This window comes from Leopardus geoffroyi, chromosome C1 (assembly GCF_018350155.1).
Source record: "Leopardus geoffroyi isolate Oge1 chromosome C1, O.geoffroyi_Oge1_pat1.0, whole genome shotgun sequence".
In the NCBI taxonomy this organism is placed as follows: Eukaryota; Metazoa; Chordata; class Mammalia; order Carnivora; family Felidae; genus Leopardus; species Leopardus geoffroyi.
In genome coordinates, this window is record NC_059328.1 from 19,195,966 (window position 1) to 19,221,076 (window position 25,111).

General features: G+C 49.7%; 1 protein-coding gene and 1 long non-coding RNA gene across 3 annotated transcripts in view; one reads left to right on the forward strand and one right to left on the reverse strand.

The window, feature by feature from the left end:
* Nucleotides 1-25,111, forward strand: part of MAN1C1 (mannosidase alpha class 1C member 1) — a 141,922-nt gene that overhangs the window by 56,482 nt on the left and 60,329 nt on the right. The gene's annotated exons all lie outside the window — the stretch shown is intronic.
* LOC123597384 lies at nt 361-6,910 on the reverse strand. Its single transcript, XR_006712104.1, has 3 exons — nt 6,540-6,910; nt 5,851-6,281; nt 361-4,287 (listed from the first exon to the last, which is right to left on the reverse strand). It is a non-coding gene; the product is annotated as an uncharacterized LOC123597384 (long non-coding RNA).

The following is a 25,111-nucleotide window of genomic DNA, read 5'->3' on the forward strand; positions in this document are numbered from 1 at the left end:
TCCCAGGCATGCTGCATGCTCAGTGTGGAGCCTGACTCAGGGCTTGATCTCACGACCGCAAGATCACGACCTGAGCCGATATCAGGAGTCGGCCACTTAACCAACTGAGCCACCCAGGCTCCCCTCCCAGGAAAACCTTGAAGACAAATTTAAAGGAATGGCCCCTGTGTGTATGGTCTTATTAGAAGCATTTGTGTTGCAGGAAAAGAGACACAGGACCTGCTTTCCTCCCTGTAACCAGTCAGCATCACATCCTTTCTGGACGTTCAGATAATTCACTCAGGGTGTGCGCGCGCGTGTGTGTGTCTCGGGGGCGGGGGGGGGGGAGGGTGTGGAAAAGGAAGAGAGAGAAAGAAAGAATTTGGGTAGCTGCTTTTATTTCTCTGATTATCACAGGAATGTAGGAGAAAATAAAAAGTATCAAAAGGTGTAAAACAGAAAACAAACAACTCGTTCTGCCACCCGGATGCAGCCTGTGTTGATATCTTGGTTCACTTCCTTCCAGTCTTCTCTGTACTTTTTTTCCCTCTCTGTATGCAATTCCATGTCCTCTTTCTCTCTCCGTCTCTCTCTGTTTTGGCTTAATGTTACATTCATAGGTATTTCCCTAACTTATTCAAATTTTTTTCATAAAGAATGGTTTTAATGGTTGCAATTAATGCATGGATGTGCCATAGTTCATTTAACTATCCTGCTAACGTTGGACAGAAGCCGTTTCCATTTTTTTTGCTATTAAAAACAATTCAGCAGTTACCATCTTTGTGCATAAAATGTTGTCTTAGCATAGATTGCTACAGAGGACTCTTGAGTCAGAGGAGAAGAAGACAGATGTTTCCTTAACCTTAAATATGAAATGTACAGATTTCTGTTGAGGAGCCTGGTTGTCCTCCCTGCCTTAGAACAGACCTTCCCCAACATCAGCCCGGGGGAAAGGCAGCTGGCGTGAGTCTTCTCAGAGTTGTTGGACCTTTGGCTCCTGGTGTACATCGGGGCTGGAAGCACGGAGGCAGTGTGCGAATTTTCAGGGAATTGGTGGAAGTCAGGGGAGGCTGATTTCTGAAACTGCGCAGCAGGGACATAGCTGTTGCTCAGACCATCCGTGGGGACAGAGGGAGCACCATGGGGAGCACTCCAGGGAGGATCGGGCTAAGCCACCTCCCCTTGTGTAAACATTCCTCAAGGCTGCCATTTGCATCTCAACTCTTCAGCCCCTCTTCAGTCACCAGACCTGATGGAGAGTGGGCAGCTGGAATGGTGGAAAGAAACTTGGACCTGGGTACAGGTCCTCACTCTGCCCTGCGCTGTGTGGCCAGGTCCAAGTCACTTCGCCTCTCTGGGCCCCTGCTCGTCCGTCCTTCACACTGGACTTCTGTGTGAGCACGTATGACCACGCAGAGGGCCAAGCATGTACGAGTGATTTACAATTTACAGCATAACAAATGCAGTCGGCAGTTGCCCAGGTGAGGCCATGGGAGGTCCTGAGGTCCCCCGGGCATCTGTCTCCCAGAGCAGCCTTAGCAGGACCCCCGGTGCCGCATTGTCCAGTGTTCACAACAGTCCTGGCAGTGACGCAGCGTCTTTCTTCTGCCGCCAGCAGAGAAGTGGCAGTGGGCGGCTGGCTCCTGGGAGAGGAGGGTGGGCAGGGGCCCGGGTACTGGGTAGGAGAGCTGGTCTCAGTTTACTCTTTCACTCAACAAGTGTATATTTACCAGCTCCTGGTTGTGTGAGCTTAGGCAAGTCATCTCTCTACGATCCTGAGTTTTTCTGCACAGCGGAGCTAAAGAAGACCTCAGAGCCCCAGCCCAGGGCCTACCTGACACGGAAAACCTGTCAGATGGGTAGTAGCTATGACCGTGGCGACCGCATGTGTGTCTTATGAGACAGAGGCTTATGGGAATGCAGAGGAAGAGGTTCTAGTTTGGACTGGATCCATGAGGGGCTTTGAAGCCAGACTGTTCCCGAAGACAGGAGGTGAACTGGCCTGAATTCAGCTGCTTGTCACCCTGCCACTTCTTTTTCTGGACTCACGTGGGCCGCTGGGTGGCCTCGTTGCTGGACTCTGGCCGCTGCCGTCTTCCGTGACTTCGCCATAAACTGAGCCCCGCCGAGAAGGTCGGGTGGGAGCAGTGCCCACCCTGCCCCACCCGGCCGAGTCGTTTGGACGCGGGCTCTTGCAGTCCTCTCTTCCTGGCCTGCAAGGCCAAGGGGGCTGCATGCGGGGAGGAGTGATGGGTTCACACTGGCGCCTGGCTCTGCAGGGAGAACATCAGATGCCGAGCGTGGTGTCCTGTGCGGCCCTCTTCCGCATTTCACCACGTTGGTTCCCCTCTCAGCTGCCCGTGCACCCCTCCCTGAATCTGTTCTCACTCTGAGAGCAAGACCACTGAGCGAGGTGTCTCTCAAGCCAGTGTTCGTGTCCTAAGCAATTCAGTATCAAAGTGGCTTCCTTTTTACTAACATCCGGCTCAGCAGGCCCTGTCCGAAATTGTTCCCAAGACCCCGGGGCTGTGGGTAAGGACACAGCCTGCTCCTTGCCTTGTGGCCCAGGCCACGGCAGGTATCTGCTTCTTTCCCTGTCCTCTGAGATGTCACCGGAACGTCCCTGTTAGTGTCCAGCCAGGTGGTGGAAAGAGCGTGGACTTTGGGTCTAAGCCTGCCTGAGCAGGGCCTCTGTGTTGCCACTTGGTAGCTGTGTGGCCTCAGACTGTGGAGTGGGGCAGAGGCCCCTGCCTCCTGGGCCTGTGGTGACAGACTGGAGACAAAGGCCTAGCCCCGAGCCAGACCCAGAGCAGGCACTCGATGGCAGTGCTCTTATCGCTGGTAACTCTCAGAGGCTCGGTGCACAGAGGCCCAGCTTCCTTACCTATGCAAAGGGCTGCTGCTAGGAGTTGGAGGACATCAAATGAGCTAGCTGAGGAGCATGGGACTCAGGGGCCACACGGCTTGCATTTGCATGCTGCTCCACACTGATTAGCTGTGTGATCGTGGGCAAGTTTAACCTTTCTGGGCCTCAGTGTCACAGCTATAAGTTGGGACAACAGTACTAGCTACTCACAGGATTGGTTTGAGAGCTAAAGGAGCTGAGACACAGAAGCGCTCATATGCATGCCTGGCGTTCAAGTCAGCTGATGTGAGGATGATGTGAGTCCCTTAGGACAGTGTGTGCCCCTCCTGTTTTGACTGGAGCATGCCCAAGACCCCTGGGCTCAGGGGGCCACCTGAGGGCTCCAGGGCTTTCCAAGCCTGCCCTGTTTTCCCAGCCCTTGAGTACCCATGGCAGAGATCATGGGTGGGCAGCCCACTGGTGGACAGCATCCCGTTTGCTTCTTCATTGAAGCAGCTGACAGAGGAATTTTTAACAGGGAAGAGGCAGGGGAAGGTTAAGGTTCAAGGCCACGGAATAAATCAGCCTCCTGCCAGGATAAGAATTTCCGGGCAGGTAGTAAGTGACACCTTGCATCGGTGCCAGCTGCCAGGCTTGAAGCACTTAACGAGCATTAATCCTCCCAAGAAGTCCGAGTGAGCCATGATAACTTCATCTTGCCTTGGCAGAAGGGAAAATCAGCACGAGCGCAGTCTTGGGAGGGTGCCACCAGTGGGACTCTTTGAAGGCAAGTCCTACTTCTTCATCTGAGTGTGGGGGAAACCAAGCTCAGAGAGGGGAAGGGACTTTCGGGGTGACACAGCCTATTAATTGCAGGACGGAGGCTCAGACTCTCGTCATGAGTCCCAGCCCAGGGCTCTTTGCACCACCCACTCTGAGGTTAGCTAAATTGACCAAGGCCGGATTGTCAAAATGCAGACCTACGGTCATGGCCAGATCACCACCAGGAGCTAGGAGTTTGTGGAGCTTTAGCAGGAGGACACTGTCAGGGCGTGTATGATTTGGGGGTTCCCTGCACATGCATTCTCTTATGTCTTCCTCATAGCCCTTGGAAGGAATAAACTACCCATTTTATCCCTATTTCACAGATAAGGAAACTGAGACTAGGTGAGTTTTAGGACTTGCTTAGTCACACAGTTATCAAGCAGAGACTTCATGACAAGGCTGTCAAACTCCAAAAACCAACCCATAAACCACTGTGCTGCCCTGTCCCCCAGTGACCACTTACGGTGGCCACAGAGAAGGAAACAGGGCAGAAGGATGGTTTCGGGGCTGGTGGTGCTGTATCTTCTACTCCAGTGTCCTCATGGAAGCTGGAGAAGACATGTACTTCATGGCCAGAGTCTGCTGCAGCCCATCTCCAGGCATCAGTTTCTAGTGGACATCAGCTGAGTATTCAGGGCCTGGAAAAAAGATTCAGATTTTCCTCTGTTCTCCCAGCATAGGAAGATATTTTATCCCTGCCCAATAACCTGAAAACACATGATTGCAAAACACTCCACTGGCCGTCAACATAATGAGCTAAGAGAGGTATGGATTTGAGAACCTCACCTGCCTGAGTTCGAATCCTGGCTCTGCCACTTACTAGTCATGTGACCATGGGCAAGTTTCTTTCTTTCTTTCTTTTTAAATGCTTATTTATTTTTGAGAGAGATAACGAGTGAGCAGGGGAGGGGCAGAGAGAGAAGAGGACAGAGGATCTGAAGGGGGCTCTGTGCTGACAGCAGCCAGCCCAGTGTGGGGCTCGAACTCACAAACTGTGAGATCATGACCTGAGCTGAAGTCAGACACTTAACCAACTGAGCCACCCGGGTGCCCCAGGTTTCTTAATCTCTCTGCACCTCGGTTTCTCCATCTGTACAATGAGGATAATACCTACTTCACCCAGCAGCTGTAAAGATCAGATAAAGCCGATGTGTGTGAAACACCTGCCGAGTACACTCATTAACTGTAAGCTGCCTCCACTGTTTTTCTATTTGTTAAAAGATGATTGTGAAAATAATTCTATTCCAAGGAAAGAAACAGTGCCTGGCACATCACAGGCAGTAGGCTCTTAATCAATATTTTGGAATGAATGAATCGCCCACCTCAGTCTCTGCCTGCCCTGTTTTCCCCTAGCCCCTCGTCCTGGGTTTGGCTGGGGAAGGGCTGGATCCTGCTGTGCTCTCTGTTCCTCTCTCTCCAGTTGCCTTGACCTCCTCCTTTGTCACAAAGTGCACTTGGAATCCGCAAACTAACCCAGGAGAGCAACGGCCCTGCTTAGTCAGGAGATCTGCCTCTCGGGCGTCTTCTCCGTGGAGCATGGAGGCACTTGTGTGGCCAAAAGCAATGCTGCCCTGCTCCCAGCCGGCTCAGGATGACCGTGAGAGCCCCAAATTGGATTCCTCCTCTGCCCTGTGAATCCCCGATAGAACTGCCAACCAAATCCCCATTTCGAGGGATGATTTATGGCCTTGGGTGAGTTAAGAGGCAAAATGAACACAGCATGATTTTCAGATCACAGGCTGGGAATGTTCGGCCTTGGCAGAGAGAAAAATCATCTTTGCCTTGTAAACGGAGCAAATATGATGTTGAAGAGGGAATAAATCCAGGTCCCAAGATGTCATTTTTACAATTGCTTTCTGGCGTGTGACTCAGTAGTGCCTCCTGCAAAATGCTCACAGTCTCCCCCCCACCACACACACACGCACCCCAGTCTTACTGGATCTTTTTGTGGGGGTGAGAGTTACTCTACCAGTATGGCTACCTAGGGAACTGCACACTTTGCCAGAGAGACAGTCTGCGAAAGCCACCTGCTTCTGTGGTTTTCCACAGAACTCCATGTTGTTCCCGCAGATCTCTGAGCTTGTTTCTGGGAGGCAGCCTTTTGACTTTGGAGGTACGCCTGAGTTCACGTCCTCATTAGCGTTTACCAAGCAAATGAAACTGGGCAAGTCGTGGAATTCTCTGAACCTCAGTTTACTCACCTGTGACGGCGAGGGGGGCAGGCCTAGGTTGCCCCAGTACCCTGCCTGGCGTGCACACGTCCCCTTCCTGGGGCCCTTTCCCTCCTCCCCTGCTATTGGGTAACAGAGCACGTTGACTTCTCTGGCTGAAAACACCCTATCTACTTTGTGGACGGTTTCTTTTTTCTGAAAAACAAAACCAAAACACCAAGGATCCCATAGTTCTTGGGAAAATCAGTGTCAGGCCATGTTGTCACTGATTTTTAGCAGGCTGTGGTGCACATTCCTGACCCAGGCTTTGAGTTTGTTTTGAGAAAGAGCTGTCATCTTCCTTGGAAGTGGCGATGTCGCAATCGCTTGGATGGAACGGGTCAGGCGTAAGGGCAGCGAGCAAACCTTCCGGGCAGTCACATGTTTGGGGAGCCGTGGCCGCTCCATCCGGACGCTGGAGGCTGTCAAAGTGCAGAGGAAATGGATTAGAAATGCTGGTCACTGGCAGATGGGCTTTTAGCACAAGGAGGGTGATGGGATGGAAATATTAACCCCGCACGTGAAGGACGGGCAGAACTGGCTGTTGCTGGTCGGATGCTACGGCCTCGTGGGGGCCTCCCTGTGGCCTTGAGTGACACCTCTGTGATTTCCCGGCCACCTCCTGAAGACCAGAAAGCCCCTCGGGTCACACCAGATAATTACCAGAGCAACGCGCTCACCTCTAAATTAGCCTGCTGGGTTCTCACACTCTGATGCTGCTGACCGTTCGTGGCACGGTGCTGTGTACCCGCCTCCCGCGAAGATTTTTTTTTCCCAAGCGCTTTCTAATTAAGATGCATCTTGGCCGTTTCCTTTTTTCTTTTTGTTTAAAAGGCTTCCCACCAGCACGGAGCATAATTTATTTCTCTAAAAAATATAGTAGCAGGTTGTTGTACAAAGAAAACCCGAGGTCAGAAGCCTTGGGTCCCCGTCCCAGCCCTGGCGCCAGTTGCCGTGTGAGCCGGCGGCTTCTTCTGGGCCTCGTCCGGTCTTCTGTACAAAGATGCCCATCCCCTCTGTGATTCTTCGTTGGTTACTAGGCTGATTTCTTTCTTTCTTTTTCTTTCTTTCTCCCCCCCCCCCCCCAACCTCTGAGAGGCTATTTGGGCTGTGCTGGTTCTCTTGACATCTGAAATTTTAGTAGCAAGACTTGTTCCTGTCAGGGAGAAGTGAGTCAGGGTATCTATTCCCAGAGCAAGCTGTTGGATGCCTAAGATGATTCATATTGAAAGCGACATTCCCTCCTGGAGGCGGGGTGTTCCCACCCACTTTCCAAAGACCTTGCCTTCCTTGGAAACGAGGCTGAGCCCACGGCAGACAACCAGCCCCCTTTTCTCCGCACCACATTGATTCGAGTTTGGCATTTGCCAAATTTCCCAACAAACTCAGGGACAAATAGGTATGTGAATTCGCAGAATCTCAGACTGCCGGTGCCAGCTGGATCCTTTGAAACCATCTGGTCTGATGTCTGGAGGATGGGGAAGGAGGCGCCCGGAGGGAGGGACAGAAACGCTCACAAAGACCTGATAGCCAGGACTTGTGCCCTGGTCTATTCACTTGGGCCCCTCTCTCTCTCTCTCTCTCTCTCTCTCTCTCATTTTTTTAATTAGTTTTTAAAAATGGAGATGTAACTTATAGCTTACATGCAGTAAAATGCACACATCTTTTAAGTGCACATCCCAATGAATTTTACGTACAGGTACATCCTATAACTACCCTGCAGATCGAGGTAGCATTTCCCTTACCCACAGGCCCCACCCAGTCAGTAGCCCCCACAAGTCACCACTATTCTGACTTCTGTCATCTTAGATCAGTGTTGTCTGTTTGCTGCTCTTTACTCATAATTACATCATAAACAGTAGTTCATTCCTTTTCAAGTTTATCTACCCATTCTCTTGTTGTTAGACATTTTTGTTTCCAGTTTGTGGCAATTACAAGTAAACCCCATACCCCTCAGCAGTCTCTCCAACCCTCCCTCCCCTGCCAGCCCCAGGCAGCCATGAATCTACTTTCTGTCCCTACATAGATTTGCCAATGCTGAACGTGTCATATAAAAGGGGTCATATAATATCTGGTCTCTAGTGAATGGCTTCTTTCAGTGGACCTAGTTTTTTGAGGTTCATCTACCCTGTAGCATATACTTCACTTCCCTTGTTGCCAAATAATATCCCGTTGTGTGAGTATACCACATTTTGTTTGTCTTTTTAGCAGTGGGTGGACGTTGGATTGTGCCTACTTTTTAATTCATTTGTCTATTACGAATCCTACTGCTATGAACATTCACATCCAAGTTTTTGGGTGGATGTGGGTTTTCATTTCTCTTGGGTGTTCGTGTAGGAGTGGAGTTGCTGGGTCATATGGCAACTCTGTGTAAACTTCTAAGGAGCTGCCAGACTGTTTGCCACGGTGGCCGTACCATTTTACGTTCCCGTTGAGGGTTACAAACACTTCTGTACGTGCTTTTTGGTGGAAACAAGCAGCCACTTATGTTGGGATCTGCCCAGGGTTCGAATCGCTGGGTCATGCCGTGTTCGGATGTTGAACTTTAGTTGGATGCTGCCAGTTTTGCAAAGTAGATAAACTAATCAGTAGTCCCACCAGCCACGTATGCTTGTCAGTGTGCTTAATCGTGGCCTCCTACTGAACCATACTTCCCTCTTAATCAAGACGCCCCCTCCCTTGTTGAAAGCCCAAGCTTGCCAGTTATGTGCTCCCTAGAGCGTAGCTGCCCTGTATTGTGTCTTCAGCCCTGGTCTAGAAGGGTCCCTGTTCTTCCTGCCTTAACCTAGGGAGGAACTGGGGCTCTCAGGCTGGCTGCCTCAAGTGCAAACGGTCAGCAAAGTCTTCCTTCATTACTCCCTGCCCACGCCGTCTCTCAGTGCCGTGGGGTGACCTCTTTACTCCCCAGCCCATCCCAGCTGTGACACACAGGTCCAAAATGGCATGACCTGGACCTTCTTTCGTTCAGTTACCATGTGGGAAGGGGAAGGGTCTTAATAAAGAAAATGTTGATGTTGGGTCAGAAGACTTGGATTCTCCAAATCCTGCCTCTGCCAACTCACTTGGCAGGGGTCACGTTTGTTTTTGAGCCTCAGTTTTCTCTCCTGTGGAATAGGGAGGTTGACACCTTCTCACAGGATTCTCACTGGGATCCCATTAGACCATGTCTTCATCTATGATTGTTCAGTGCCTGGAATGTGCCGGAAACTCTTCTAGACACGGGGAAGTAGCGGGAGGCAAGAGTGATAGATACCCATGTACACCTCGCAGGCTAGTGGGGAGACAAATACACGAATTTATAGTTTCAGTTAAGGTAGTATGAGTACACCAAAGGCTCTTTGACTCATTCTTGGAGGGATGGGCTTCAAAAAGCCTTCCTGGAGGAGATGGCCTCTACACTGAGACCTGAAGCATGAACAAGGAAGCATAAGAGAGGGGGTCATGGGCACAGAAGGACAAGTGCAACAGCCTGGAGGGGAGATTGAGACCATGACCCTTGAGGTCTAAAAGATGTTCAGTGTGGCTGGAGCAGGTCGAGCAGCGCTGAATATAAGTGGGGTCCCACGAATGTAGCTCCCAATGTTTTCTCCCTATCCTGAACCTCAGGAGCCAGGAGACCTGGCTTCTAAGCACCAATCTGCCCTGTGACCCAGACAAGGCCCATTCTCTCCGTGAGCTCATTTCTCCATCATACAGTGTGGGCGTCTGGCATATGGACTCTCCTGTTGCTTCCAGGTCCTAAAATAGTAGGTGACTGGGCTACTTTGGGGTGGTTTCACCCTGGCTGATGAAAGCCTGGTGCGGCCGGGTGGGCGGTGAGTTCAGCGGTGGGGGCGGAGGTGCGGCACGGGACGCTGGTCCCGAGTGAGGCCCCGGGACCGGCCACTTCTCTGGGCAGTGGGAGCCAGGGCTTCCCTTCCCCCACCCCTCCGCGCCTCTCAGGCAGGCGGATCCATCCGTTCCCTGCTCCACTGTGGGCTGCCCTCCCCAGGCATGAGAACCAGGCAGGGATCGATAGGAGTTGCTGAGAACTTCTGAAGAGAGCACGGGGGAGGACAAAGAGACCCGGAAGTGTGTTGTCAGCACAATTTAGGGCTAATACTCAAGTTTGTTTTTCTTCTCATCAAATCTGAAAAGCGGTTTGAAATCCACTGCTCTTGTTTTGTTTTGTTTTTTAATGACTGGATAAAAGCACAATTGCATTTTCTCCCCCAATAACTTTGAATTCTGGGAATAGACCGTGTGGGGATAATTGCCGTTGTCTAATCCTGCCGATGGCCAAGCAAATGATTAGGAAGGGGAGGAAGGGAGCCTCGGTGGCGGAGGCCCTCTGCCTGCTTCTTGTCCAGCCAGCAGGGCTCTCAGCTCCCCAAATAACACTGTTCCTGAAATAGCAGTTGCCCAGAAATGCATCTGGATGTTGTTTTGCAACAAGTAACTGGTCGCACTGGGGGGACATGGAGAGTTCCAGTTATTTAAGTTTTAATTCAATTCCACAACTTCGTATTGAGTGCCTACTGTGTGCCAGGCTCAGAGCTAGGGATGGAGCAGGGAGGGTGCAAAGTGGACAAGATACCATGAGCTCATCGGACAGAAGCATAAAGTTCCCCGTATTTCAACGAGAGGGTGCATCTGAGAGGCGTCGTATGGGAGGGGGCAGATATTTGGGTGCCAGGGTTGCTTAGCGGGTAGATTTTGACAGACATCAATGAAATCTCTGTTACAGGTGGGGGGACAGCACAGGCCAAGCCTGGGAGGTCATGCTGGGGAGAGTATTGGTGCTAATACGGAGAAGGGTGTGGTTGGGGGGGTGGGAGAAGCAGCTTTGGAGGGAGGAGACCTAGTCCTGGCATCCAGCACCCAGCCGGGCACCCAAGATGCCTCTGCACAGGGCTGACTTCTTCATTAGACACAGCGCCCAGGGCTCACAGAAGTATTTTAATTTTACTTTCCTTTAAAATCCGAAGACAAAAATGAATATAATAACGGATCCAGCCTGGATTATATTCATTTTCATACAAATGCAATTGTAAAAGATCATATTTAAGATATGTTTTTAATGGCGGTAGGGGGCCCATGGAAGTTGTAATGCAGCCCCGCTTCTGTGTCTGTGTCTTCCTTGCCAGGTAAGGGTCCTAAAAGCCTGCACCCTCCCTGATTTTGTAGGAAGGATTCCTTCCTTCTCACTGTTGTCGGGAAAGCTGGTGCATAAACCACTCCAGTTCCTTGTCTCCGTTAGTGCGGGGAGGGAAGGGTGTATGCCCAGGTGCCCACCCGCTTGCCCAGCTACCTTCTGGTGAGTTTCATTTACTCCCCACGGCCCCTCTTTGAAGTAGGTGTTGTTATGACGAGGAAACCGAGACTCTGAGAGAAGGAACTTGCCCAAGCCTGCAAAGAGGCAGAGCGGCAGTTCAGACCCAGGCTTGTCTACCTCCAAAGCCCGCACGTCCGTCCGGTTTCCTCTGCCTCTGGAACTGGGAACCCCCCACGGGCCAGGACTTCCCGCATAACCTGCCTGGTGCATCCCTAGGATGGCATCAGGCCCGGATGGTGCTTCTGGGGTACCTAGATGGTGCCTTTGGTGAATGGCAAAGAAGGGTCCGTGTGTGTTCATTGATGAAAAGGAGGCTGTGACATTCTTCTTCTGCCCACACTCCTCAGTCTTTGTCCATTACATCCCTCTTTCCTAATTTATTTTTATTTCTTTTTATTTATTTTTTTTTAACGTTTATTTATTTTTGAGACAGAGAGAGACAGAGCATGAACAGGGGAGGAGCAGAGAGAGAGGGAGACACAGAATCTGAAACAGGCTCCAGGCTCTGAGCTGTCAACACAGAGCCCGACGCGGGGCTCGAACTCACGGACCGTGAGATCATGACCTGAGCCGAAGTCGGACGCTTAACCGACCAAGCCACCCAGGCGCCCCAACTCTTTCCTAATTTAAAAGGAAAGCCAAGGGGGCACCTGGAGGGCTCAGTCAGTTGGGCATCCAACTTCGTCTCAGGTCATGATCTCATGGTTCATGGGTTTGAGCTTCCCATCAGGCTCTGTGCTGACAGCTCAGAGCTTGGAGCCTGCTTCAGATTCTGTGTCTCCCTCTCTCTCTGCTCTTCCCCTGCTCACTTGCTCTCTCTCTCTCTCTCTCTCTCTCTAAAAAAAAAAAAAAAAAGTAAAGCCAAAGATGTTACTTACCTTCCCCCAACTAAGGAGGACAAAATCCCAGACACCCCAGACACCCCATGAGGCTATTACATGACACTCCCCTTCTAAGAGGGTGTCACAAGGGTCTGGCTGGACTGGAAAAAAAAATGCCTCTCCTGATATTTCTCACATCCAGCAGTGGGATCATTCTTCCCACAGCCAGCATGGCTTCATCTGAAGGGCCCTGAGCCATGCCCAGGCCAGGGGACACGTGCAAAAGCAGGTCCCTCAGCAAATGAAATGTGCCCTCTGGGCTCCCTCAGCCTCGAGGTCAGGATGCAAAGCTGGGCAGAGACCATTCCCCCAGAAACATCCCAGAGCCTGCAGCTCAACCCATGGACTGGGGAGGAGGCAAAATCCCTGAGGCAGGGTCCTGGTGATTTGAGAAAGTTGTGCCCTGGATAGGGGCATCGGCTTTGGCTCCATTGCTGTGTGACCTTGGGCAAATGAATTAATCTTTCTGTGCCACAGTTTCCTCTCCTGGAAAAATAGTACCTATTTCATAGACTGGTTGTGAGAATTCAATTAGTTAATACACGTGAGGGTAAATAGTAGCTGCCCCCACCACCACCATCATCATCGTCATCACCATTAATATTGTCACAGCTTTCCCGAGAAGCGATGATTGTCTTGTGACCTTGGACAAATACGTTTTTCCCACCCCTCCCTGGGATAGTCTCACCATCAATGGAACGAGCAACTTGGGCCAATTTATGGCTCTTAACCAGGGGAAAACACCAGAACTCCCTACCTGACTTTTGCAAACATGGATTTCCAGGTTCCATCTCTAAGAAATGCGGGTTCAGTAGAGTCTAGCTGGCACAGGGATCTGTGTTGGTGGATCTGATGCACAGCCTGGGTTAGAAACCACAGGATCCTCTTGGGTCTAAAGTCCATCATTCCTGAAGTGATTCCACCCCCCTCCCCCATAGCCCTGTGAGTCGAGGTAATGCCTTTGGCAAAGGCGAGCCCCCTTGGGTGCTGAGTCTGCCGGTGAGCTCCCACACTATTGGATGTGACAGGCCCCCCGGTCATCAGGAAGGCTGCGGGGGCCTGAGTCACTGTGTGAGTGAGTCCAACATGTCTAGGGGCTTCCATTCAGCAGATATTTGATGAACATGGCATTTGCAAATGGCAGGCAGAACGGTTGTTTAAAGAGGGTACCTTCCATTCATGTGGGAGCTAATCCTACCCTGAGGTAACAGGATATTCTTGGCGTGGCTCTGAGCTGTTTCTGAAGTGTGGTTGAGAAAGGGCTGGGAAGGTGGGTGTGTCAGCCCCAGATTCCTGCATAGCCAGGGAGAGGATTTTGGATGCTTTCGATTAAAAAAAAAAGCCTCAGAGGAGCTTTGTTATCACGAATAGCCCATCTTCTTGGGCACTGGCGGGCCCCAAATTCCCTCCTTCCCCTGCTGGAGCTCACTGTATGGCCCAGCCCACCTGCAGCCCCCACCTGGCACACTGACCTTGCTCCTTACACTTCAACATATCCCCGCTCCCTTCTCTGACCAGTAGGATCTGGCCAGGAAAGTAGGAAACCTCGGCCCCTTTCTCTCTCCCACAGCTGAGGGGCAGAACAGACTCTCTATCCATCCCTCCCCTTTATCTTTCTCCCAGCGTCCAATCCCCCACATTCCCTTTGCGAGGTAAATTGGATTTGTGTTCTTCTCTTTGAAAAACACGCCCTGCGGTAGAAAGTGCTTCCTGAAGGCAGGCATGGCTTCGGACTGACCCTCATATCCAATGTTGGCACTGGCCGCGGCGCCGATGCTGGAAATGGGTGGGCAAATAAATCAATCCGGCTCCTGTCGTGAGACCCCATCCCAGGGCGGCGGGGCTGTGCAGCCCTCCGTGTGGGGAGCAGAGGCAGCGGGCGGCCGGACACGAGCTCGCTAAAGCATCTCAGTAGTTATTATAGCTTTCGCGTCTAACTACGTCAATTTGGCATGTGTCTTGAGGTGCTGGGTAAGCATCTTGTCAACTTCAGTACAGCTGACAAAGTTATGACATGAAGAATGTTTAGACTTTGCAGTTTTCCCCGACCTCCAGCTGATCCTGTGAAAGTGTCCCTCCTCCTTCCGGAGAGCTGATTTGTGCCCCACATTTCCTCCTCTCAGCGGGAAGGGTCTCTTGGCAAGGTAAAATAGAAATTTGTTGTCATTCTGATACCCTGATTTCCTGTTCCCCGAGAGGAAGTCCTGTTTCACATCTGATTTGTTGCTGACGGTCAAGGTTGGTGTCCCACAGGATGGAGCGATGGGGAAGGACGGCTGGAGACACTTGAATTTTCAAGCTACTCTTCTCAGACACTAAACCTTGAAACACGGGGTTTTCCCTCTTCTTACGGCTGCCGTTCCTTGTGTCTCTTCTCAGTTGGAGAGTGATGAAAGTTGAACAAATCCTTTTATCCATGCTGGAATTATCTGAGTGTGAAAATCCTTTTCTACCCTTAAAATTACTCCATCTATTTCCCCCCCCCCTTTTTTTTTTGAGAAAATGATAAATGTGATACATGCCCATTGTAGAGAAATGGGAAACTACAAATAAGAACCAGAAAGAAAAGTTCCTGAAGTCTCACCACCCAGAGATGACTCCTAGTCTCATGGGCATCTCCAGAGAGGTCTCCATGAAAATGAATAGATAGAAGTATTATTATTTTTTTAATGTTTATTTTTGAAAGAGAGAGAGAGAGTACAAGCAGGGGAGGAGCAGAGAGAGGAGACATAGAATCTGAAGCAGGCTCCAGGCTCTGAGCTGTCAGCACAGAGCCTGACCGTGGGGCTTGAACTCATGAACCGCAAGATCATGATCTGAGCCAAAGTTGGACACTCAACCGACTGAGCCCCCCAGGCACCCCGATATAAATATTATTTTTACATAACTAGAATCATACAATTAAATACTGGCCTGTAATCTTCACTCAGTATTTTGTGATTGCCTTTTCAAGCTGTTAAACACTAAACACCTATATTGTCCTATTTCATGGCTATGTGGAATTCTGTTGTATGGTAGTCACACACATTGTATATACACACACGCATTGTGCAGAATTTTTTCTTATTCCTCTTACAGGACATTTAGGCTCTTTCTGATTTTTTGCCATTCTAAGCAATAGTAAAATGAATTTCCTAATCCAGCCCACTAATCTTCACATATTTGTCCTACTGTTTTCTTAGGATACGTGTTTAGAACTGGACTGGCTGACATGTTCAAGCATTTGCCACAAGCCGCTCTGCTGAGCACGTTCAACATACTATTTATTGAATCTCACAAATGATTCTGTACGGAAACATCTTCATTTTTACAGATGAGGACACTGAAGCCAAGAGAGAGAGGTTCTATACCTTGGTCAGGATCACACGGTGGGCAGACTGCAAAGCCAGGATTGGAACCCAAGCTCCCTGACCCCAGAAGTCGCTGGTACAAAATGTTAGGTCTGCTTGGCTGCCCCCTGTGTGGTGCCCTCCCCCAGCTCCGTGAATGCCTTGCCTGAGGCCCGGCCTCTCGGATGTCCCTCACGCCCACAGTCACACAATGGGAACAGGAAAGGAAGACCTGGAGGAGGTTCACTGTGACCTAGATGTGGCTCTCAGGCCCCGGGAGGTGCCTTCTAGGGAACCATCCAGGGCCGGGCAGTTGAGGCGACTGGAGGCCTGTGTTAGGGGGGCAGGGAGTATCTCTGCACAACTCAGCAGGCTTGGCTGGCCTGCGGGCTGAGCTGAGCTCTTTCTAGAGCAGGTTTCTCGCAGGAGTTGGGCTCTGGCCGGGGGAATCCTCACAGGCCGCTCTGAGGACAGTTGGGCACATGCGAGGCATCCTGAGCCCTCGGGAGGGAGTGCACCAGGAGAAGAAGGGTGTGAGTAAGGCAGATTCCAGGATGGGGGCCATGGAGGTTCGCTGCTTGACTGGGCAAGTCCAATGCCAGAGCCCAGAAGGTGGGGCCTGTTTTGCAGGACTCACCAGTGAACACTAGGACAGGTTTATGGCCCTGAGGTGAGAGCGGGGTGCGCTTCTCGTGACCCTCACTCTGCCTGACTCATCCCTTTGGGGATAACCGGATTCTGGCTGCCTCGGACTTCAAAGCTCTGCCCTGGTCGTGGTATGTAGGCAGATCAAGGCAAAGCACCTCCAAGGAGCAGAGACTCAAGGATTGCTGCCCTGGCCTCCTTGCAGAGAAAGCATGTCTTGGCCCAGCAGAAGAGCCAGCTGGGGAGGGCCTGCCCTCCACTCGCCCAGCTAGCTCTTCCTGATTTATCCATAGATTGAGCTTGATGATCCAGACTCCTATTCATTCAAATAATCACATGAGTTATTTCTGCAATTTAGGTCTTCGAATAAGTGTACTTGGTTGCTGAATATGTGATCAGCCACAGATTTCTCATTCTTTAAAACCCAAGGAGCGGAAATGCCAATATAGAAAGCCATCCTACAACAGCAGAGATTTCCAAAGCACTGAAATCAGGCCGCTCTAAGCTCTGGACCCCGAGCCTCCCCTCCCGCTGCCACTTGGCCCACCAGTGCTCCTTGCAGAGCCCAGATTGGGGGGCTTTCTCTGTAAAAGCCCTGGGGGGTGGATGACGATCACCGGTTGATCTGCTCACATTCTTTTTCCTTAACCAGAGAATTGGTTTGCCTCTGAAGTAACGTGATCTGGAGGAGACAATGCAGTTGAGATCTTCAAAAAGGTGTGGGTCGACTGGGAAAAGCCCCTGCAGGCTTTGAGGTTGAAAAAGGTCAGCGTCTGTTCTCGCTGCCCAGAACTTCACTCTAACCTTGAACAGTTTCACCTCTTCCTCCTTACCGTCGTCATCGGCACGGTCGTCCCCATCAGGGCCCCTGGAGCAGGGAAGCAGTCACTGGACAGGACTCCTCATTCATTCACGCTTTCACTTGCGGATTGCCCGAGCCCGAGCCGTTGTTGAAGTCCTGCAGAGTTCCCACTATTGGATTAGACACGGAGATTTCAGAGAGAAAGCAGACCTGGGCCCCGACCTTCCTTTCACGGGGAAGGCAGCTGCAAACAGTTCAGATGCGGGTGTGGGGAAACGGGGGCCTGCGGGGTCTCTCCCCATTGTAGGCACTGGTGTCTGCTTCCGCTGGCAGGTGATTGGGATAGACTGCGTCAGCAGTCTCGAACCGGCTACTGACAGGAGGCTGTTCTGTTCGTTTCTCTGTGAGCCGCTCAGAAGCTGTAACCTGCAGCGGCCAGAGCTTGGTTAGTGGAAAAGGTGTCCCAGGAACGGGTGACAGCTACAGCGTGTACCTCAGTTGAGTTCTTCCAGTCTCCCCGGGGCCAGTAACACTAACTCGTACCCCAAAGCACAGAGGGGGTGAAGTTCTCCAGCCAAAATAAGTATTTGGGGGCAGAACCCAAAAGTGTGGCCTGGGACAGTAAGACATATTAGAGCCTTCCTTCCAGGACAGACTTGCATCCTTCTAGAACGATAGTCTCATCTTATTTGACCTCAAAATTTATGTGGTTAAAAACAAGAATCCGACCAAAACCCACTGGAAGAACATAAATGGCCCTCTTTCAGGGTGGCTCTTGTGAGAAGCTAGCTCACGTTCCCGAAGCTGCCCGGCCTCAGGCAGCTCTAGCCTCCCGTGCGACAGCGGCTTTCTGGAGTCAGTGCCGCAACCATGCGTTATTATGTCCTACTGATTTGTTGTCATTCACCAGACTGGGACCCCAGTAAACTCTGATTTTAGGAAGTAGGTCTCTGTCTGCTGCTGTGGAGATTCAAAACACGGGTTTGAATTTTGCTTCGCCATTTGTTATTATCGTTACACGGGCATTTTACTCGGCTTCCCTGGATTTGTTTCCTCATCTGTAAAATGGGTGCAGCGCTGTCTCACCTGGTTGTGGGCACACAAAAGCTCCCACGACCCCTTATTTATGAGAGGATTTGAGGTATATAGTAGAAAGAGCACAGGATTGAGTCAGGCAGGAGGCCTATGTGAGCCTAGGCCAGGAATTCACCTCTCAGACCTCAGTTTCCTCATCTGGAAGATGGGCAGACTGTTTCCTAAGTCTGGCTAGCCTCAAAGGATTAGAGTTAGAAGGATTAAATAAGAAGAATCACATGACAGTATTTTTTACTTTTAAGTAGGCTCTGCGTCCATCGCAGGGCTTGAACTCAAAACCCTGAGATCAAGAGTTGTATGCTCCACCGACTGAGCCAGCCAGGCACCCCTAACAGTATTTTTTAAATGTAAAACATTGGACAACTGCTGACGTGATCTTAGAACCTGAGACTGTGGGAGTTCAGTCTCAAGTCAGTACCAGAGGGCCACTACTGTCTTGGAAAGGATCTGAGAAAGTCGCAGGTGAATTTCGTGTTCGGCTCCCACTGGGGCTTGGGCTCGTGCATTTTCCTGAACCCAGGGGAGCGGGAATCCATAGATCTGCCCAGCTGAAACACAGCCAGTGTCCAACGGACTGAGTCACCCCAGGTCACTAAGCAAGGGAGGGCTGGACCAGATGGAAGATCATCTTGCCCCCACCAAATAGCACCCCTCTGGGGCTCTGCTGTAACAAAACTACCACAGGGACTGGCTGAAAGAACAAACATTTATTTCTCACCGTTCTGGAGGCTGAGAAGTCTAAGATGAAGGCACCAGCAGATTAGTTGCTCAACGGTTGGCTTCCCGGTTCATAACCATCTGTTTTCTCTCTGTCCTCACATGGTAGAAGGGGCGAGAGAGCTCTCTGGGGTCACTTTTATTAAGGCCCCAAGCCCGCTCATGATGGCCCTAAGACCTCACGATCTAATCACCTCCAAAAGGCCTCACCTCTTAACACCATCACATTGGGGGTTAGGATTTCAACAGATGAACGGGGGGGGGGGGGGGTTCAGGGCGGGGCACATTCAGTCCATTGATGTACCTTTCAATCGGGAAAATCCCTAGGCTTCCATGTTCCAGGGAGGGAACAGCCTTTCCCACTTGAGAAACAAAAGTCAGTGTTTCTGGCAGTGCCTGGTGCTTTGATTATTCCGAGATGGTGAGGCTTGGCTGGGAAATGACATTTCCTGCTCTCAGAGAGAGGGGACACTTGGGGACCTGGTGAAGCCTACAGAGGAAGTGACCAAAGACCAGGCAGGCTGGTTGAGTTTAGAAAAATCCAGTTGGGCCACCCACTTATATTGCAGTCATAACAGCGACAGCACTGGAGTGTCAATGCCAGCATAGAGTAGGGGGCTCCTTGAGGTCTGTAGAAACAGTCAGTGAGTCCTCCAGAAAGTAACAGTGCCGGATCACATTAGTGTTCTAGAGTGTTCACCAGTATTTCTTATTCATTCCACCCCATGCTTACTACCACAGCTCTGTAAGGCCTCTTCAGTTGTGTTCATCAATCAGGCACGGTTGCTGCCCTGCCCTCTTGGTCACAGCAAATGTCCTTTCAAGCCCAAGAGCACGGGATCTGGTGAGGGGGTGGCAGTTGGGGGAGACGGTGCGTGAGAGTTCCAGTTGCTCCACATCCTTACTAACGCTTAATATTTTCGGTCTTTTAAACGTCAGCCCTTCTGACAGGGATGGTGGGGGAGCGAAGAAACTCTATACTCTCTGAACCTCTTGGAATTTAAGTGTTTATTAATTCTGCAGTTTTGTTCAATCCCCACTCTAGGCTAAGCACTAGAGAGAACAGAGATGAGTAATCATGGTCTGTGCTCCCACAGGCTTGCGGCAGACAGCTGGGGTGTGACTCCTCCCCCACCACTTCTCAACTTTACTAACCTTGGGCAAGTTCATCCCACTAAGCCTCAGTTTCCTCATCTGTAAGATGGGGTTGGTACCTCAAAGAAACTTTGTGAAGATTAACCACAGCGATGTATGTAAAAGGCCTGGCCTCCACAGGCACTCAATAAATGTTAGTGCTGCCTGCTGGTTGACAAATGACAGGCACCAAAGGGTCAGAAAGATTTGTGAGAAGTGAACTTAATAATAACAGCTCACACTTATTGAACATTTACTGTGTGTCAAATGCTGTCCTAAGTGCCTTTTAGAGATTACTTTTAATATTTAAAATCCTACTGATTTCGGGGCGCCTGCGTGGCTCAGTCGGTTAAGCCTCCGACTTTGGCTCAGGTCATGATCTCACGGTCTGTGAGTTCGAGCCTCGCGTCGGGCTCTGTGCTGACGTCTCAGAGCCTGCAGCCTGCTTCGGATTCTGTGTCTCCCTCTCTCTCTGCCCCTCCCCTGCTCATGCTCTCTGTCTCAAAAATTAATAAAAACATTTTAAAAAATAAGTAAATAAAATCCTACTGATTTCTACAGTTTTTTGCAGATTGAGAAAAGAGCCTTGTGGTTTGATTTTCATGGCAGAACACATGGTTACAACGTGTGGGAACCCAGTGGCTTTTGGGGTGGATGATTCTAGAACCTCAGAGGTAGCAAGCGAGGAGCTAACGACATCTACTTTGTATGGCTGGTGATGACTTTCATGTGGCTCCTCCTGCCCTTTGTTCAGATCCTGAGGGTTAATGACTTAGATGAAATAAATGGATACTTGAAGAAAGATCAGTGTTCGGTACAGTCGAAAGGCCCTGGGTGAGTGGTTCCCATACCTGGATTCTTGTCACTGGCAGATGTGGTTTTAGGAAAGCTCCCTCCCTTCTCTGGCCCTCAGGGTACCCACCTGTTTGGAATGTTGAGCTCAGTGTATCAGTTAGCTATGGCTGTATAATGAGCCATCGCACAGAACATTTATTATTTATGTTTATTCACTTTTGTCGCATTATGTTGGTCAAGCAAGTTAGAAGTCCAGGCTAGATACGGGGGGGAGGGGGGGGCAGGAAATAGACTCCCATCTCTTGATGGGAGCAGCTGTTAGGTCACGTGGCCGAAGGCATGGATCTGGGGAAGGTTGGAGAATCAGGAACGCTTTTGCAACCCACCACGCTTGGATTCCTTCCTACTCTGACACCTCTAAAGTCAAACAGCTCCTGGATCACTGTGGGAGAAAAACGTAGGATTCCTGTCACCTCAGGCCCAGGCTGGATGTGCCTTTCCTGTATTGGGGATAAATTGACCAGGCACCCAGTCACTGTTGGTGCGGAGCTCAGAGCCAAACGGACAGAATTAAAGACGTGTGTTTACTCAGCAACCCATTCTGCATGTACTGAGTACCACTTGTGTGCCAGCTACTCAGCTAAGCCCCAAAGAGAGAGAGTAGCCCTGCTCTGAAGACACCCTCAGGCCTTTAGCATAGCAAACACATAAGGCATTATAATGTAGCAGCCCCAGGTGTTTATGGAGGCACAGAGAAGGCACCCCTGGACTTGGCTTAACGCAGCACCGGAGAGCTCCCTACACTTTCGGCTTCCTTCGGCCCAGTTCTGAGGCAGATTCATAGGCCTCCTTTTAGACCACATACAAGTCAGGGAGCCTTAGGGCCCGACAGTTCCATTTAAACTCCGTGGCTCTGGACTTAGACAGCCCCATCCAAACCCCTCCGGTCGTGGGCAGCCAGGAAATGGAAAAATAGAACGAGGTGTCCAGAGCCAGCGTGTGAATTTGATTAGTCTCCTCCTGTGCTCTATAGGACTGTCTGTGTCTGCTATTTGCAGCCGCGAACCAAGGCTACAGGTTACTCAGTGCTTGCAAGCAACTGGGCTTCAGATGCAGTTATATAAACCTTTGCATTTCCTGAAGCCCCTCCTCAAATATATACCCAGCTGGCATTTCGCCTTAAATATCACTCATTTTTTAAAATGGGAAAAAATGTTGATGGCACTGAAATAGATCCCACTTTAAAATGCAGAGTAGAAGAGAGTCCGTTCAAATTATTCTCTTAATAGAGTTCTTCAGAGGGAGGAAGTGATGGGGGAACATAATCACTTCTTTTGTCGTTGGAGCAAAATCTAAGGACTGCAATCCATTTGTCTGCAAATGTGTCTCTTCAGTACAAATTGCAGCAAGCAATCCATTCCCAGGGTAAATGGTCTTTAATTAAAGTCAGTCAGTTGTCTCGGGTGGTTGGGGGGAAAGAGGGTTGCTTGAGACCCAAACCAATATAAATCTCCTTCCCTTTAAAAATACAAAAGAATATATATTTTTTAAATTACATTTCCCCCCTGATTTGATAATTAGGGAGAAGCTTTGTTTATAAGTAAAACTATTCTGGCTCTATTCATGAATAAAAATTTTGATAGTAAGGCCTCAGAAAAGCTGTATAAGAATTTTTGTATCAATCCTGGTAGAAACACATCCTGAAGCATTGATTTTTGTAGCTGAAGTGCATTATGTGTTTTGCATGAGCTTTTGAAAGCTTAGATAAATGAGGTGGCTCAGAAAGCAGATAAAAAAAATGGGAGGAAATTATACTGATCCAAAAGAAGATAAATGTCCACTAATTCCCAGATTAACATTTCAGACTCCTGTGTTTTTATAGGGGAATTTTTGCAATGCTGATAACGTGAGATTGGTTTACAATGTCACATACCAGGTAGAATCAACAAGACCTTGTTTGAGTTCTCAGAGTCAGCTACACTCAGAAGGAAGTAGAGTTCATGCAATGACCTGGTGGTGCCCTGGTACCAGTATTAGATGGCAACACTATCCCCAAATGATGTATTTTAGGGGTGACATTGACCCTGAAGGTCAACTGTGTTCGTGTGTACTCTCTGAGTTGCCAAAAAACAAAGACTCAAGCCCGTTTGGTTTAAGCCCAGAGGAATTTACTAGACCATTTGATTGAAATCACTAGGATTGGACTTCAGGCACAGCTTGATCCAGGCATCAGATGAAGTCACTAAGACTTGGTTTCTCTTTCTCTCTCTCGGTCATCATCTACTTTCTCTGAGTTGCCTTCATGCTCAGACTGGCTCTTCTTTGATAATAACAATTTGGCTACAGCTACTTTAGCTTCCTGTGTGGTATAAAAGTGCCATTTTCTTAATTGTTTCGGTGAAATCCCAAGATTAGCTCTGATAAGCTTTAGTTGGACCCATGGCTCTGTATGTCCCTATTCCTTATTTCCAGAGAAATGAAAGGTATGGATTGGCTGAGTCTGGATCACGTGATCATCATTGCTTAGGGTCTGGACAATCCCACCCCAAGAAGGACATGGACTGGAAGTGAGGGAGGAGAGGCAGTACCCAGAAGGCATCTTGAAGAAGGATGTTTAGATGGGCTGTGACCTTCGAAACCTCAGACTTCTGCTGCATCAGCTTCTCGTTCTTCCCTTCAACAAACACCTGAGATCCCACAGCACATCTGGAGCTAGGTACAAGGTTTACGGTGGTGAACAGGGAGATCCGGGCCCCTGCTCGCAGAGCGCAAGCTCAATGTGTCTTGTGCATGTTAGTTAATTCGGGCTGCTGTAACAGCATACGACGGGTGGCTTAAACGGGAGAAATGTATTTTTCACAGTTCTGGAGGCTAGAAGTCCAAGATCAAGGTGCCAGCAACATGTGCTTCATTCTGACACCTCTTCTCTTGGCTTGTAGGCAGCTGCCATCACACTGTGCTCTCACATCTCACACAACTTCTTTGTGTACATGTCGGGAAGGAGAGAGAGAGAGACAGAAGGACCGCGTGCTTTCTGGCGTCCCTTCTTATAGGGACACTAATCCCATCAGAGGGCCCACCTTCATGGCCTGTCTAACCCTAGTTATCTCCCAAGGGCTTCATCTCCGAATGCCATCCCTTTAAGGGTTAGGGTTTCAACACATGAATTTTAGGGAGACACATTCAGTCTATAACATCATGCTCGAACTTGAATCATGGTCTTCCAGCCAACTCGATGTTTTCCCCGCACACCTGCCGTGTGCCAGCCCTGGAAACAGAAATAAGAGGGACCCCAGGGCCCTGCCCCCAAGCAGTGTAGTCACAGACTGCCGGTGGGTGTCTGGGAGAGCCTACAGCACTGTCTGTTATGCACTTCTCTGTTATGCCTTTGCTCATTTCATTACTTAGGATGGGATTCTACTGGAACTAAAAACCCAAAACAGCAGTGGCTTCAACAGAATAGAAGTTTCTTTCTCTCTTACAAGTCTGGGTAGTCAGTCTAGGACTGGTATGATAGCTCCATTCTCAACAGGAACCCAGGTTTGTCCATTCATCCTTAGTGGTGCCTTCTACCTTGTGATCCAAGGTGGCTGCTCCAGCCCTCGTCATCACATCCACATCCCAGCCAGCAGGAAGGGAAAACAAGGGAGAGAATAATATTGCTGCCCTTCAAACATACTCTCCAGAGGCCACACCCACCACTGCCACTTATATCCCATTGACCAAAACTTGCCTGCACCTAGCCGCAAGGGAGGCTGAAGATACACCCTTTATTCTCATGGCCATGTGCTCAGCCAAATCTTTGGCTTCTGTTTCTCTGGAAATCAAGGGAGAGTGGATATTAGGGAGCAACTAACAGACTCGATCACACTTGTTTGTGCTGCTTGACAGGCCCCTTGCCCTTTCTTCTGTAGGTCTCTCAAATTCATTTTTATTTCACTTTATTTTATTTTATTTTTTAAGTAGGCCCCACGCTGGGCGTGGAACCCAGCGTGGGACCTGAACTCACAACCCTGAGATCAAGACCTGAGCTGAGATCAAGAGTCGGACACTCAACTGTGACTGAGCCACCCAGGCACCCCTCAAATTCATTTTTAAAAATCAAGCTTACACACCACCTCCTCCATGATGTCTCCTTGGTTTTAACCCCAATTAAATAGCTCTATCCTTGTTTTTTTTTTTTTTTCGCTTACTAATCAATTACATTGAGGTATAATTTCATATAGTAAAATGTACCCATTTTAAGTGCACAGTTCAGTGCATTTTGACAGATGGTTTTAACTACCCCCCAAAATCAAGATACAGAACATTCTTATCTTGGAAAGTTCCCTCATGTTCCCTTGTGGTTCATATTTTCCTTAACCTCTGGCTTGGGCAGTCACTAATCTGCTTCCTGTCAACCTAGATTACTTTGAATCTTCTAGAACTTCTTCTAAAAAACCATAATATAATAATAATAAGTGTAGTAAAATCAGCATGTACTCTTGTGTCTTGCTTTTTCATTTAACGTTCTTCCATTCACCACCTGTTGGACATGTGG